The 16,861-nt window shown below is 41.7% G+C and overlaps 1 long non-coding RNA gene across 1 annotated transcript; it reads right to left on the reverse strand.

Moving 5' to 3' along the window:
• Positions 1–3,075: 3,075 nt before the first annotated feature.
• Positions 3,076–9,727, reverse strand: LOC121643977. The gene is made up of 3 exons (XR_006011207.1): positions 9,367–9,727; positions 5,199–5,200; positions 3,076–3,091 (listed from the first exon to the last, which is right to left on the reverse strand). It is a non-coding gene; the product is annotated as an uncharacterized LOC121643977 (long non-coding RNA).
• Between the last annotated feature and the right edge of the window lie 7,134 nt (positions 9,728–16,861).

The raw sequence follows: 16,861 nt of genomic DNA on the forward strand, positions 1-16,861 counted from the left end.
TGTCAGAACCTCGTGGTTTATTCCCTGTAGTGTGTGAGTGTTCCTGTCGTTTGGTTCCGGTTATTCGTAGGGTTGGAATTAAATCAGTTGTTCCTGCATTCCATCTCCCTCCTGCCTCTGAGTTCTGTATTTGGGTCCTCATCTCCGCCGCACCGTGACAATGGAAACAGATCTAGAGGGAAAGGGTGGCACATGTCAACACAGTGTGGAGAAGAAAAATTTAGATTTTAGGACGTATGAAAAGGACGTGTTCATCTAATGTAAACGGTCAGTATTCATCAGTGACTTATTTACGATTTTCCTGAGTGACTTTAAATATACACAAAGACTGAGATACTTCACTGATAATAGGAAAACCAACAACTCTGAGGCCAACCAGAAGTTTTCCGTGTTTATTCAGCTTGTGGAAAATAAACTTCCCAGTTGTCACATCTGCTGGTTTTATGACTATTACCTCCTCTTTATAAAATGTACACAGACAGATATTAACTCCATGTTAAGATAATGTGTTCAGATGCTGCCTTATGAACCAGAACGTGGTTGTATTCATCTAGCAATCAGGTTCCTGGTGAAATGGGTTGTCGTGGTGACACTGAGAGGGTGTGATCACCTGCAGCCAGGTGTGCAGCTGGCGCCCTGGTTCATATTTACCTCCAACACTTTTTCACTGTAACATGATGAGTTCAACTCCCCTAATTTTCCATCATGCTCTAAAATAAAACTTCACCACGTATTTATTTTCATTCTCAGGCTGTAAAGACACTTTCCATCCTCTGCTACGTTTAAGCTTCCTGTCATCCTGTGCTGTGTTCACTTGCTGTTGGACATCTGAGTAAAGATTAGTTTACATTATATGTTTTGTTTGAAATCTGTTGTCTGTTTTAAAGATGTGACCTGGGGGCAGTTTTTAAGATACTGACCCCAGCGGCTGCTGATCTTGGCCCACTGGGACCTGTGCCCCAAGACAGTGGAGGGCTCTTGCTGGGGCTCTCCTCCTCGTCCTTCGGGTGGGGCTGGAGTCATCTTCGTGGTGGGGTAGCTTGGGTTGGTGCTCCGGGGCTGCTGCTGAGGGCCCAGGTCTCTGGCCCTGGTCTGCCTCTGACCTCCGTAGAGGCGAGGTCGCATTTGCACGATCCTCTCGCTCTGCATGCTGACACAGTCAGTTGTCCAGTGGGTTTATATACTAAGAGATAATTCTTCTTTTTTTCCTGTGAGTATCTGGTCATTATTGTGCTACTTTTGTGATATGTCTTTTTGATTTGATTATTATTTAAGGACTCTTAATGACTGGCAGCTCTGTTTTTTTCTGTAAAAGTTGTAGGAAATTTTCTGGTGTGTTCATGTACAGGTGTAACAGTTTGTTGTCTGGTAATGGTGTGGATTGAAAGGTCGTTTCCTTCTGTCTGTGATGTTTTTGTCTTCTTTTTTCTTTCCCTTTTGCATCTTTTTGCTTTTTTCCATCTTCTTCTGTCCCCTCCAGTCAGGTCCAGCAAAATTACATAAATTCCATGATTCAAAGTAAATAAATAAATCAGACTCTCAAGAGGAGCCTTACCCATAGGCCTCCCCTTGGCAGAGCAAATTTGTTCAGCACGAAACAGCAACCAGATTATCATTTTGCTGCTATGATGCTGGACAGGACAAGTTAAAAAAAAGTCAGCCGAAGCTGTGTTTGGCAGAATGTTGTGGCTGTAATAATAATGTTACATAAGGCTGTTTGTTTCATCCTTTTAATCGTCCTCATTAGCTCGAAGGACCGCAGCGCTCTCTCTCTCTTAATTATCTGTGCTGCAGTGTTGAATGGAGACCAAAAGCAGAATTATGACATGAAGAATGAATACTTTGTTTTATTGACACAGAAATATTTAATCAAGTTTGATCATAGCTGAGCAGGTTTACCACAGTGTGTCATATTTGGACCCAAACAGTGGAATTATGGTCCGTAGAGGGATATATGTCATGTGACTGGATCAAGCAGGTATAGAAAATGGCTTGATGGACAGTATACAGTGGTCTCTCGCCATATTGCAGTTCATCCTCTGCAGTATCGCTGTTTCACGGATTTTTTTTTTTTTTTTTGTATGCAGCACTGCATATTTAAGTATGTGTAAATCCTATTTCAACCGTTCCAGAGCCCTGGATAAACTCAGAGTTGCGACATCCGCTGGCTTCGTTGTAAGAGCGGTCACGTGGGTCATGGAGCCTCCAATAGTTCCAACAACCTGCTGCTGGACTCTACTACTGAACAGACAGCAGGTTGGATCACTGGGGGTGAAAACTAAATAAACATATTATTGCTGCACATACACGTTTGTCACTGAATGCATTATTATGTTAAGTCATGTTTGGCAGTAGATTAAATAAGTGTAACCAGCACAATAATTTCATACATTTTTGGGGGGAAATATTCATACCAACCAACGAGCTAGCATTTATTAAAGATCAGACATGATGGTCCTCATTAGCCTCTATATTTCTTACTGATAACCGTCCTTACAATTCACTTTTATAAAGTTAAATGATCAGGTTGTTACGGCTTACTTTCATCTATTAAAGCCAGCCTTGTGGTAGCATGAAATGTCCCAGCAGTTTGGACTTAAAGACACAATGCAGACAACACTGAAGATCCCCTTCAGACAGGATTCTGTCTCTCAGCTGCATTTCAATGGTTTGTATTTAAAAGTCCAAATCTCTCTCTTAAGCTGGATTTTTTTTTTTAAACTGAATCATGTTTAGTTTATGTTCTTCCTTTATTGTCTCATTTTTATTTAAAATTATGCTTCATATATTCTTATGTTTTTATTGTCTTTGTAAAGCCCTTTGAATCACCATGTTGTTGAATTGTGCTGTACAAATAAAGTTGCTTTGCTTTGAATGTAAAAGGAAAAGTCTCACTGAGTAAGAACTTGGTTTAACTACAAACTCACCTGATCTACTGGTGGGACTGGCACCAACAGGACAAGAAAACAAGTGAAACCTTTAAAAAACAAACTTTTTAATGACATAAGACAACAGGGACAGACAAAGTAAATAAATCACTTTCAGTTTGCATAATGAAATGATAAAAATAAACTGATAGATGTCAGTGTTCCTGCCTGCTGCTCCTGAATAAAGAATTTTGTAAAGAACTGACAGTAATGGCTAAATTAGCAACAGAACGTAAATGTAGAGCAGCTGTAACATGAGCTAATATCAATGAGTGTTACCAAATAAGTCAACAAGTGTTTTCAGAACATAACCCCTGCAATAAACGAGGGACCGCTGTATCTCCAAATTTATAAAAGAGTTGAACAGATCTCATTAAACCTTTTAATGTTGACATGCTGTCACAGTTTTAGGTCTTGGCGATACCGCAAATTTTGCTATTGATCTGATACCAAGTAAATCCAGAGCAGGTATCACTGATACTGATATTGATACAGATAATTTTTGCTTAAAATTTTACATTTATTTAGTTTGCCTTTAATTTTCTATCATTATCTTCATAATTAACCACAGTATAAAGACTATTGCCAAATAAAACATATTTTATGAACAGCAGAACCATAAAAATTAGATTGGAGCTTATTAATAAACAAAATTACATCCACTGCAACACTTTTACATTATCACGATGTACATTGACATCATAAAAAACCATATTTACATTTACTAGACAAAAGAGCAATGCCAAAAACTTTTACCAAGAACTAAACAGCTTTACATTTCAGAAAAAATTAACTCTGTAAAACATGAATCACTTTAACAATCTTTGATGCAAACTTGCATGTGCAACTTTTTTAATTTTATAAAGTTCTGAATACACTGCTGAAAAACTTTCACCAACAACAAAGCAACTTTACATTGATGCAAAACACTTTTACAAGTTGAGCGAAACACTTTTACAAGTTCGGGAAACACAGTTACAAAGATATGACCCAGCTGGTGTTTAACCAAAATCTGTGACCCGTCAGAATCCGTGTCCGCCGGGGAAACAGTGTAAACTTCTCTGCATGTACGTACGTCTTAGGAGACGTGCAAAGTCTTGAAAACATTTGCATTGAACTCTGATTTCGTGATAATGAACTCAGAGTTCGATACTTTCAGCCCCCTGTGGTCACTGATTCTGATGGGTCACAGATTTTGGTGCAAGTTTTCCAGAACTTGTAAGTGTTTCAGTAAACTTGTAAAAGTGTTTTACGTCAGTGTAAAGGCACTTTGTCACTGGTAAAATTGTTTCTGTATTGTACTTTTGTTTAGTAAATGTAAACATGGTTATTGTGATGTAATTGTGATAATGTAAAAGTGTTGCACTGGATACAATATTGTTTTGCACTTCCTGGCCACCGTACTTTTGCCCTCAAAGCACTTTGCATATCAATAATATTGATACTTGGATCGATCTACTTCACATCGCTCTGACTCCTGATGACTGAAAGTTTAATTTCATGAAACTTTCCTCAACTCATTTAGAAAAAGAAAAAAAAACGAAGTATTGATCATAGTTACTGTAACTCAGACATAAACTGTGGCCACAAACCCATCAGAAGTAAAAACCTTTGGATTTATTTTTTTACTCAGATCTGAGTTTTAAAACCCACAAATAGAAACATGACAGAGTGCATTTTATCACCAGAAGAACAGTTCTGGTTCCACCATGTCTCCCTCCAGCCAACGTAGACACTCTACAGCAGACTTTCATCATCTGCAGGACTGATGACTGATGTTCTGTTTTCTGGTCTCCCAAAGATACGACAAAACTCAGCTCAGACGACAGAAAGCTGACATTACACCCGTCAGTTAGACTCTTCATCTGCTTCCTGTCAACTCCACAGTGGTTGTCCAGGTTCTGTTAGTGGGTTTTGAAACTAAGTTGTTTACATAAATTTACATATTATGTAAATTAATGCACAAGGGAGGTAATGGTGGTGGTGGTGAGGGGGGGTTTAAAGGTATATATGAATATGTTTATATACATGTATATATATATATATATATATATATATATATATATATATGTATGTATATATATACATTTCCTCAGTTTTTCTTCACCCCTTATATTGAATGTTGTAGAGTAGGGTGGGACAGGCTGGATCAGGGTGGGACGTGTTGTTCTTAATGCATTTTTACTTTTTTTTTAGAACTTTGCCTCATACCAAATTTGAAGTTGATGAAGTTCCATAAAGTCACTTTATGGTTTTTCATATTATACAAACAGCTAAAAATCCTCTTCCCAGAATACACTCAGAAGCCAGATGTGGCTATGACAGGCTGATGTATGTTTGTTTTACACTGTATTACTCATGTATTTTACACTGAAATGCGTTTTTTGTTGTTGTTGTTTGTTTGTTTTGTTTTTTTTTTAAACATAGTCGAGCAGCTTTGGATCTTAACTAAAGCAAATAGCGAGTTAATGAAAAACCAAACAAGGAACCGTAGCACAGAGACGTTTGCTTTGTGGACAATGATTCAATGACTTATTGGACATGTGCAATGTCAGCTTTGGTGGGCGAGGTCTCCTCTCTGTTATCATCTTGCAGCTACAGATTCTGGCTACAGCAGTACACCAGTTTCTCAGAATCAGGGGGCCTGTTATCAGAAAATGAGACTCAAACCTTCACACCCATTTCACATGTTACTTCATACCCCAATACAGACACTCATGTAGACCGAGAACCCACGGGTGGCAAAGGGATGATCATATGAGGAGCAATAACATCATGAGTTTGATGTAAGTATGGATGATTGACAGCGCTGCATATTGTTGCATCAACCACCTCTTGCCTCTCCAACCATTTGTAGCTTGAAGGTCCCATTTTATACATTTTTTTCAACAATTTTATAAGAGTGTCAGAGGTCCAACAACATTATTTTCAAAGTATATTACCCCAAACTCGGCCTTGGTCCTTAATTTCAGCCATTCCAAACGTGGCTTTAGTGAGCTCTGCTGAGAACAGGCTGTTTCTGTGTCTGAACCTTTAAATGTTCATGAGTGGTGCGTGTCCATGCCCCTCTCTTGGAGAGGATCCAGCTTTCGCTGACGCCCGCTCAGGTGTTCACCTAGCTGGGGGGTGGGACAATGACAGTATCCACTACCAGGGGCAGTGGTTATAAAGAGAAAGGTCTCAGACTCACCCGTTTGAGCACACATTCGCTAAAAAGTGGAGTAAGCAAGTGAGCGAGGTGACAGAATTTTCTCATTTTGGGGCTTCACACACAGGCTATGAGGACACATATGACTGTTAGAAAACTTTTAGAAAGTGAATTTTGCATAGTATGGGACCTTTAAAGAAAACATTTCAGAATGACGTGGTCTGGTGAAGCGTACGTGCTTCCTGTCACCTGTAAGCAGTGATGAACACAGCCAGTGTCGAAGGGACTATCAATGGGTCAGCTTTAATGAAGTATTGTAATCGTGACGAGCAATAACTGTCTGGCATATCGTTCTTTACACAACTTTGCATACCATAAACTGTATTATTTGATAAATAAAAATGAACCTAAGTTGAAAAGCAGTTTACTCTAGCTTCTGGTTTTATTTAAGTTGGGGTTAGAGTCAAATAAGTAATTAGGTTTGGTTTTAATTGAGCACTAAATGCAGTGCAATAACATTTTCACACACACATTGTATATTTTAGCTGCACCTGCTCAATTAATGAAGGCCACGAAACGTACTGATGTCTTCTTTGTTTAGTTTCCTTTGTTCTTTTTCTTTCTCTCTCTTTCAAAGTCGACACCGTGTAAACTACAATAATAAGAATAATAAAGTCAAGCTAACACATGAAAGCTGACATACCAAAAACAGAAACATCCATACATTAAACAAATCTACATTTGTCCATACTGCATCAAGCAAGCCGAAATATAAAGCAAATAACAAATTACTGTGTGAACCTCAATGAATCCGGTGTAGAATGCTGCATCTTCAAGTTCAGAGTCTCTAACACGCAGTGGTCATGCAGAGTATTTTTCCCATAAGCGGAAGCATCATGTAGTTTTCCGGCACTCTTGGAGGGAACCCAGTTCAGGACGCTCCGAGCTGTCCTGATTTGCAGCTCCCAAACACCTCCCACGTGACTAGCACCTGGCACGTTTAAAGAAAAATCATATTGCTTTTCAGCTAGAAAAGTAGTTAGTCTGTTTTTGTCTACTTCCTGCAATGCCTTTGTCAGTTCATTTTATGCCTCAACAAAGTTTGTGCCTTGTCAGTCCCACGAATAGTTCCAAAACATCTCAAGGCATTTATGAAGGCATTGGTTGTTTGATCTTCTAACAATTCTATGTGGACTGCTCTTGAGGAAAAACAAGTGAAAATGAGACCATATCTCTTCTGGTCTTTACGACCTTGCTTTGTGTGGAATGGTCCAAAACAATCCATCCCACAGTATGAGAATGGTATTGAAGGACTGACACGACTAGCTGGCAAGGCTGCCATTTGCTGAGTTTGTGCTGGCCTACAGGCTCTTCTGCACACAACACATTGCTTTATGTGGTTTGCCACAACTTTGTTACCACCAACAACCCAGTACCCGTTTGCACTCAGCTCATTAGGAGTCTGTCCTCTTCCATGGCAGTAATCCAATATCAGACATGTAATTACACTGTGTTTTGGCAGGATAATTGGATGTTTCACATCAAGAGGTAAGGAGACATTTTAGTCACCCTCCAACCCTGAGAACACCATCTTGCCACACTGGGTCAAGCTAGAACAATGGATGACCTTGTGGCAGTTTACCATTACTCAGTAGTTGTTTCTCCTCATTGAATGCATTCCTTGTGCCAATTTCACAACCATAAGGCTAGCCTTTCTTCTTTCCTCTACATTCATGGGTTCAGCTGTTTTGACTCTTTTGGCCAGTCGCCGTATCCTGGCAACAACTTTCAACGCTGTACTCCATTTTGAGAATCTTTCAAGTCTCACCAAGAAATTCTTGTTTTTCTCAACACTTACTTGTAACGCTTGTGTTATCTTGACTTCTGGGTCTGCCCCCAGAAGTTCTGCTTTTGATTTTGGTGTTACGATCTCTCATTCCCACAGGAATCTGGGTCCTGTCAGCCAGTTGGATTTACCCAACTCTGCCACTTTGAGGTCTCTTGAGGCATGATCAACTGGATGTTGATCTGTATCAGTGTAGTGGCACTGTGCTGGATCAGTTCTTTCTCTGATCCTTTGCACTCTGTTCACAACGAAGACATGAAACCTTCTAGCTTCATTATTAATGCAAGCCAAAACCACCTGTGAGTCAGTCCAGAAATATTCTTGACTAATCGTGAGCTCTAGCTCAGCACCAACTGCCGAGGAGACTACTGCGGCGGTCAGCTCTAGCCTGGGTATGGTTACAACCTTGGTGGGTGAAACTGTTACCTTACCAATTACTAAGGAACAATGCATGTTGTCTTCACTCACCACTCAGATATGTGTACTGGCCATATCTGTAGCTACTAGCATCTGAAAAGGGATGAAGCTCAACTCTTTGGACTTTCCCTAAGTTTTCAGGGATAAAACACCTTGGGATTTGAATATTTTGCAGGTTTTGTAGGTCATTCTGCCAGCTCTCCCACTGTGGCTTTAGGTCTTCAGGCAGTTGTTCGCCCAATCCAATGCCTTTTTGACACATCTCTTTTAGTATTTTCTTCCTTAGTAGGAGAAATGGAGCTAAGAAGCCTAGCAGGTCGAACATCGAGGCTACAATTGAGAGGATTCCCAACCTTGTTGGTTTCTCATTCAGAGTAACCTTAAAGGAGAAAGTGTCACTGAACTCTATTTGCTCTCTCGCTGTCGGGAATTGACTCCGAAACTTTTCTGTTGTTAGAGATGAACTTGGGGAGATGCAATCTCCCATTTGCACATATGTTTTGTGCAGCTTTTACAATTCTGATGGCCATGTCTACGAACTGTACACTGATAAGGCCGTCGTCCACATAGAAGTTGTTCCTGATGAAGTTGGATGCTGCAGAATAATCCCTTTCATTTTGGCTTGCAAGATACTTCATTCTATAATTTGCACAGCCAGGAGAAGATGCTGCTTCAAAAAGATGAACTTTCATTTGAAATTCCCTTGGCTTTGAATTGATGTTGCCATTTTCCTACCATAGGAACCATAAGTATTCTCTGTCTTCTTGGCTTCTTGATCAAGATGGCGGCACGCAGGAGTGCAGCGGCTTGTAGCTCTCCGAGTTGGTGTTTGCTATTCTTGCTTTTTTTGCTATTTGCTCTTTCACTGTTATGCTCAGTTAGCAAGGCAACACAATCCTACAGCCGCCAGTACCTGATTGATATCGGTTTAAGTATCAACTTAGACATAACAAGCAAGTATCAGCGGACTCACAGCATACCAACGGACATAATGAGACCACCAGGTTCTCCGTGGATGGTCAGCCTACCTACGAAGCGACGAAGACGGCTTAGAGAAAGGAAGCAGAAACGAGGATGCCGGTCGGGCCATGATGCTAGACTGAGGAAGCATCCTCACAGACCATCGCTACCAAGTGTCTTCCTCACAAATGGACGAGTTGGAGTTACAGTTGGCTACAAACTACTTTGTGAGGAACTGCAGCATTATCTCCATCATGGAGACGTGGCTTCATCCGCTGATTCCGGACGCCGCAGTTCAGCTGACGGACCGCACGCTACACCGGCTACATCGAAACAGGGACTCGGGTAAGAGCAGAGGATGGGGACTCTGTGTTTACGTGCATACCAAATGGTGTAACAACAGCAGGATCATTGACATGCATTGCTCTCCTGATTTAGAGGTCCTAGCAGTGTCATGTAGGCCTTTTTATCTACCGAGGGAGCTCACGGTAGTTATTGTGACGGTTGTTTACATACCCCCCAATGCTAATGTTAGCACAGCCCTTAGCCTCCTGCTCGCTATTCTAAACAAACAACAGCTAGCCCACCCTGATGGAGTTTTCATTGTGACTGGTGATTTCAATCAAGCGTGTTTAAAGACTGTGCTTCCTAAATTCATCCAGTACGTGAACTGTGCTACCAGGGGGGATAATACACTGGACCATGTTTACTCCAATATTAAACATGCTTACAGAGCCTCCCCCATCTCTCCGGATCCGACCATCTCTGCCTGTCACTCACCCCCACTTACACCCCCCTGCGAAGACAAACAAAGCCACAAACAAAGATAATTCAAACCTGGCCTGAGGGAGCTCTCTCTCAGCTACAGAACTGCTTCGAACTCACCACTTGGGATTTATTCGATCAGCAGGACCTACAGGAATACACAGAGACTGTGCTTTTCTACATCAGAACCTGCATGGACACTGTTACAGTTAATAAACAGATACGGATCTACCCTAATCAAAAACCCTGGATGACCAGTGAAGTTCAGGAGCTTCTCAAACGCCACAACTCATCCTTCAGGTCTGGTGATAGGACCCTGTATAGCGAGGCCAGAGCTGACCTGAAGAGGGGCATTAAAGCAGCAAAGGTGGCCTACAAAAATAAGATAGAGGAGTACTTCACTGAATATAACCCCAGCAAGATGTGGCAGGGAATCCAACACATCACAAATTACAGAAACAATAGTTCCATCACTATGGGTGCTGATGCTTCCCTAGCAAAGGAACTTAACCACTTCTTTGCCCGTTTCGAAGCAGTAAACCCCACAGCAACCACTCTACACCCACCAAACTCCAGCAGCAGCACACTAACACTTCAGGAACATGAAGTGAGACGGGTGCTGAAGACTGTAAACCCCAGGAAAGCTGCCGGCCCAGACGGTATTCCTGGGAAGGTACTTAGAGCATGCGCCGACCAGCTGTCGGGCATCTTCACCAAAATCTTCAACCATTCTCTGTCACAAGCCATCATTCCCTCCTGCCTGAAATCAGCCACCATCATCCCAGTCCCAAAAAAGCAGACAATCAACAGCCTCAATGATTACAGGCCTATAGCCCTCACGTCTGGTTGCAAAACATATCAAAGACCAACTACCTCCCACACTTGACCCTCACCAGTTTGCATACCGTGCAAACAGATCAACAGAGGACGCCATCACCACAGTTCTCCACACAGCTCTGAGCCACCTAGCGCACGGGGGGAACTATGTGAGGATGCTCTTCATAGACTATAGCTCAGCCTTCAATACAATCATCCCGGACACTCTGGCTGGAAAACTCTCCCATCAGGGGCTCTCCTCACACATTTGCAGATGGATCAGAGACTTCCTCACAGACCGCCCACAATCTGTCAAACTTGGCCCCCATCTCTCCCCCACCATAACCCTCAGCACTGGATCCCCACAAGGTTGTGTATTGAGCCCTCTCTTGTACTCACTGTACACACACAACTGCACACCAGCTCATCTCTCCAACTCCATCATCAAATTTGCTGATGATACCACGTGGTCGGGCTCATCTCAGGGGGAGATGAGTCAGCCTACAGAGATGAGGTGGTGAAACTGGAAGCATGGTGTTTGGTAAACAACCTTACACTGAACATCACAAAAACAAAAGAACTCATCATGGACTTCCGCAAGAACAGAGCAGACCTGACCCCCCTCCTCATTAATGGAGAGTGTGTGGAAAGAGTCCACTCATTCAAACTTCTGGGCGTCCACATCTCAGATAATCTCTCCTGGACTGTAAACACTACAGCAGTGGTGAAGAAGGCCCAGCAGCGACTCCACTTCCTGAGAGTACTCAGGAGAAACAACCTGGATGAGAAGCTGCTAGTGTCCTTCTACCGAGCCACCGTAGAGAGCATCCTGGCGTACTGCATCACAGCGTGGTACGCTGGGTGCACAGCAGCAGACAGGAGAGCACTGCAGAGAGTGATTAACACGGCCCAGAAGATCACCAAGTGCCCCCTCCCCCCCCCGGACCAAATTGCCAGCTCTCGGTACCACAGCAGAGCCTCAAAAATCGTCAAGGACCCATTCCACCCTAACTACCACTTGTTCAACCTGCTGCCCTCTGGTAGGCGCTACAGAGCTCACAAAGCCCGTACAAACAGACTCAGGGACAGCTTTTTCCCCAGAGCCATCAGTGCCCTGAACTCCCATGAACAAACCAAACAATAAGGAGAACACACTCAACAAGACTAATCATCACACACATGTGAAATAGACTGCAACAAGTATCACACCACTGTGAAACTCGAACCACGTTGTGCAATATAAATACCCTAAGTGCAATACATTCAATTATAAATATATGTATATATCTGCTTTTTAGTACTTACCATATTTTTATTTACTTTAAGTATTTTATTTCTTTTTATTTCCTCCCTTTGCCTTTATTTTTAACATTTTTCAATATTCTTTTTATTATGATGCAAACACCATAAAGAGTAGCACCCCCTAATCTCATTGTATGCTCTGGTTTACAATGACAATAAAGGCTTTCTGATTCTGATTCTTATGTGGAACCTGTGAAACATCTTCTCTACATCACAAATGACCGCTATTAGATGCTTGCGAAACCTGCAGAGTACTCCTGTCAGTCCATTTGTCAGATCAGGCCCAGTCAACAAATGATCATTCAGAGCTGTGCCCTCATATTTGGCTGAGCAGTCAAACACGACAGATTTTTTTCAGGTTTTCATGGTGATTGACGCCTTGGTATAGAATATACCACAAGTGTCCTTCTTTCGGTGGATTTTCAACTTTCTCTGCATTTCCATCCTTGAAAACACCCTCCATGAGCTTTGTGTAGTCATCTCTGAACTTGGGATTCTTCTTAAACTTTCTTTTCAGCCGATTCAGTTTCACAACAGCCAATCGCTTGTTTTCTGGAAGCTGTGGGCGTGTCTTAAAGGGTAGTGGCATTTCCAAGTGCACATCTGAATCCTGATGTATTGATTTATTAAGTATCTCCATGAACTGTATATCATCTTGTGATATGCTCTTTTATCTAGGATCAGTATCCTCAAAATCTGATTCAAGGGCTTTGATGGAAGGACGAGGAAGTTCCTTTGCAGATACAGGGTGACACACTCCTGTTTGTTTTTTGTGGTGAGCTGCCGACAATACTCCAACCCAGATCGGTTTTGACAGCATACGGCTCATCATCACCTCCTGTGATGACTTGACGGGGTGCCAATGCTCTGGAGCAATCACAGCCGATCAGGAGCCCGATATCACAATCCATCAACTCTGGCATTTCTTTCATTATGCTGTTCAGATGTTGGTAGGTATGTGGGAACGTTTAAGGGGAATGAAATCTCTGGTATAGGCTGTTGGCAAGTAGTTAAAGCTTTGTGAGGAAAATCCTCAAACGCAAGAACCACTTACTCTTTGACTCTGAACAATGGAATCCTTTCCCATCATAGTGGTTAGCTTCAGTTTGGCTGGCTCTAAGCCTGCTCCTGTCTTCTCACATACCTCTTGGTCTACAAAGGTGTTGCTACTCTGTGTATCCAGAAGGACATAAACAGGCAGTCGTGGATGTACTCCCACCATTGCCTTTGTCCACGCAGCAAGAGAGGGATGATGTGTTCTCTTCTGCTTGCATAGCATGAGACAATGTGTCTGTAGCAGGAACAGAATAGTTCTCATGTAGCATTCTTACATATTCCACATGTAGCCTTTTTCTTGAATTGTGTCCTCTCTTAAGACAGCCAAAGCACAGGTTATTGTCATGTATGAACTTCCTCTGTCTTCCACAGATTTGTTGACAAACATTTGGCATTTGTGAATTGAGTGGCTTTCTCCACAGCAAATGCATGTGACTGGACCTGATATGGTAGATGTGTTCACTTTCCTTGCTCTGTTTGAATCCTTTAAGCTATCTTCTACAGCACTGCATTCCAGCTCTGTACTTGCTTAATCAGATGCTTTTACATTAATGATGAATGCATTAGCCCTTGTGCGCTTTATATCCCAGGATTGCTTTTTGTCATTAGATTTCAAAGCAGTGATGTTACTGGATTGCAAGCAATTTCTGCTTCTGTGGCCAGTGAGAAGTTATCCAATCAGGGAATTTTTGTAGCAAATTTTGGTTCTCCTCACAGTCATTTAATACTTAGAGGCCTTTGATGTGTGGCATAGCATTGCTGCAGACTGTCAGAAAATCACTAAATTCTCTTAATTTAACAGAGTCTCTTGAGCCAATTTTTTAGTTTTTCTCTGAAGGCACGCTGGATTACAAAGTGGTGGCCATACCGCGCATTTAAGGCTTTCCAGGCTTGGTCATAAGCTTAATCGTCTGTTCTGTAGAAAGTTCATTCTAATACAGATTGTGCCTCACCACCAATGTATTATTTTGCAGGTAGAACAACTTGTCAGCGGGATACGTCCTTCTATCAAAAGTCTTGAAACTTGTGCTCCAACCTATGAAATCAAGTGGGTCTCCTGTGAAGACTGAGGGCTCAGGTGAAGGAAGTCTGGTCAGAACCATTGTGTCATGTAAGGCTTGCGTTAATAATGCTCCTTTAGTACTGCTTGGTTGTTCATCTTTACTGTTCTTGCATGTTTGTTCTGTTTATATTTTTTCTATTTCTTTAGGAGGGGCTGGAGAACAATTTGACATCTGACTGTATGCAACTTAACTCTTGTCACAGTTCTCTCTGGAGTCAGCATCAGAGTACGCCCTTAGCTTGGCAGCTATTACTTCAAGATCTCTTTGGTTTTACAGTTTTTTGAGTTCTTGCCTTTGTGCAGCAATTACTGCTTCCATCTCAATTTCAGCCTTCTTTGCAGCAAATGCTGCAGCACAGTCTGCTCTTTTAACTGTAATAGTTTGTTGTTCTGATGGACAGCTTGAGCAATGACTATGTTCAGTAGATTTGGAGGCTGTTGACTTCCCATATATGTATTGAGCATTTTCTCTGTCAAGCACCATATGAAGTCTAGCATGCTTTGCCTTGGTATCGAACTCTTCTTGACCAACCTCACTCATGCGTACTTTCATTAGCCCCATTAGGTCTGTTGTTACTGCTGACCAAGAATCCATTTTCCTTCGAATCTCAGCAGAGGGTGCTGAAAGAAATCTTACATTATCATAAAGATCCCTCACTTGTGTTTCCTGTTCTTTAACAATGTCCATCATATTACACAAGTCCTTTTCTGAGCACTCAAGTTTGGAGGGTATGTTTCTAACTTTTTCTTTCCAGTGTTCATATTTGTGATGAATTTGTTCTCCTTCTAAGAAACCTCCTTTTGTTTTAACGCCAGTATTTTCGGGGTTAACCTTCTCTCATATGAAGATGTCCTAGGACTAGCACTCTTAACAGTGGCTGAGGTGGGCTCTACTGTCACTTTGTGTATTTCAATAGTGGCATATAATATATATCTGTTGTGAGCACACTATTAGTAATTACTGATACATAGGGGGGCGTTACAGAAAAGAGTGATAACAGAAAAAAACAATCCTTGAATTAAAAGGTGTTATTAAATTTTTTTTTTCACTGCTGTTGTTTTCAATATTTTTTAAGGCTTTGCAGCAAATGAGAGGTAAACTTTCTCATTGTCCTCTCCAGGCATTCCAGCAGTTCTGCATAAGAGTCCTGTTTACCTGTTTTAAAGGACAAAAACAACATAAACATTACATTAACAAATGTACATAAAATTACATGAGACAGAAGGTGTCTATACAATACGTTTGGTAACCACAACGTGTAATTGTAAGTGCTTCCATGAAATTTTTTTTTACCTGGTCTTTTATACCAAGAAAAGAAAAAGCAATAAAAAGAGGAGAACTGGACACTGGGGGAAGATGAAGTACAGGCAACAAGCATTGGTGTTTCCTCAGTTTCCAGGAAATTTAGCTCTGCTTATAAAAAAAAAAAAAAAAAAAGTTTGTGTTCACCCAAGCGGCAACCGGCGGTAAAATGTGGAGCCTATGCGGAAGTGCAAAAATTTGCAGTTCACCCCTCATCCACTAGGGGCTCCAAAACAGAGCAAATCCCCCTAGATTCCCATGTTAAAAAGACCAACTTCACGGCAGAAATAAACATGTTTAAAGGCTGGTACAAAAATCCATTTTAGGATTAATAGGTCAAGTTTACCTTCATGACAATTGTGAGGGGGGGTGATTTTTTTTCTAAAGCATTTGTTTGGATGTTATTTATTCTTGAAATCTGGCATGATTAGGGGTGTGTCCTTTTGATTGATTGATTGATTGATTGATTGATTGATCCAATATCCGCGGAAAAAGGGAGAGTGCAGCTCAACCACATTTTTAGCCAGCTAACAGTGCGCCTTAGCTTTAGCCCACCTGCCTTCATTAGCCGGTTAGCTCATGTTAGATCCGAGTTGGCTCAGTTAGCTCTTAGCTACAGGCAGCTCGGAGTTTGATAGATGTCAATCATCCACCCCATCCCCCTCTCAGCTCCGCCACTTTGACCATTTTTTAATTTTCCGGGAGTGACGGTAGGCGTGACGCTATCAAGATGGCGACGGTAGGAACCTCACATTATATAGGAGTTGTGCTTGCATGGCCAAACGTTAGGAAAGTTTCTTTATTTACAGGACAACACAAGTCACATGATGGCTGACGCAACCTATGTGAAGCAGTTCCTAGATCTGGCCCAGCAAAGAGTTGGTGCCAGCTTAGAACCAGTTTTGAGAGCCAGGAACCTGTGCTTGAGCAGTGGAAAGTCAAAGGACCGGTGCTTAGGTGGGCTCTGGTTCTGAACCAGCACTGGAACCAAAAAAAAACCTTATGGTCGCTGCTTGTTGCCCAGTGCTTGGAGCTCTCTTGGCCTGCTTCTGATCCTAGGATAAGGTGTGGTTGTATTTGGATGATCATTTAACACAACTCATTCAACTCAGGTGAGGAAGCCATCAGGTAAGCCAGGAGACTGGTAAATGATGCTGTAGTATCATGAAACATACAAGACTTTTGGCAAAATCCAACATGGGGACCTACATTTTAATCGTTCATAGAAACTGTGCCAATATATACCAGCTATTTGAAA

The sequence above is a fragment of the Melanotaenia boesemani genome, chromosome 8 (genome assembly GCF_017639745.1).
Source record: "Melanotaenia boesemani isolate fMelBoe1 chromosome 8, fMelBoe1.pri, whole genome shotgun sequence".
In the NCBI taxonomy this organism is placed as follows: Eukaryota; Metazoa; Chordata; class Actinopteri; order Atheriniformes; family Melanotaeniidae; genus Melanotaenia; species Melanotaenia boesemani.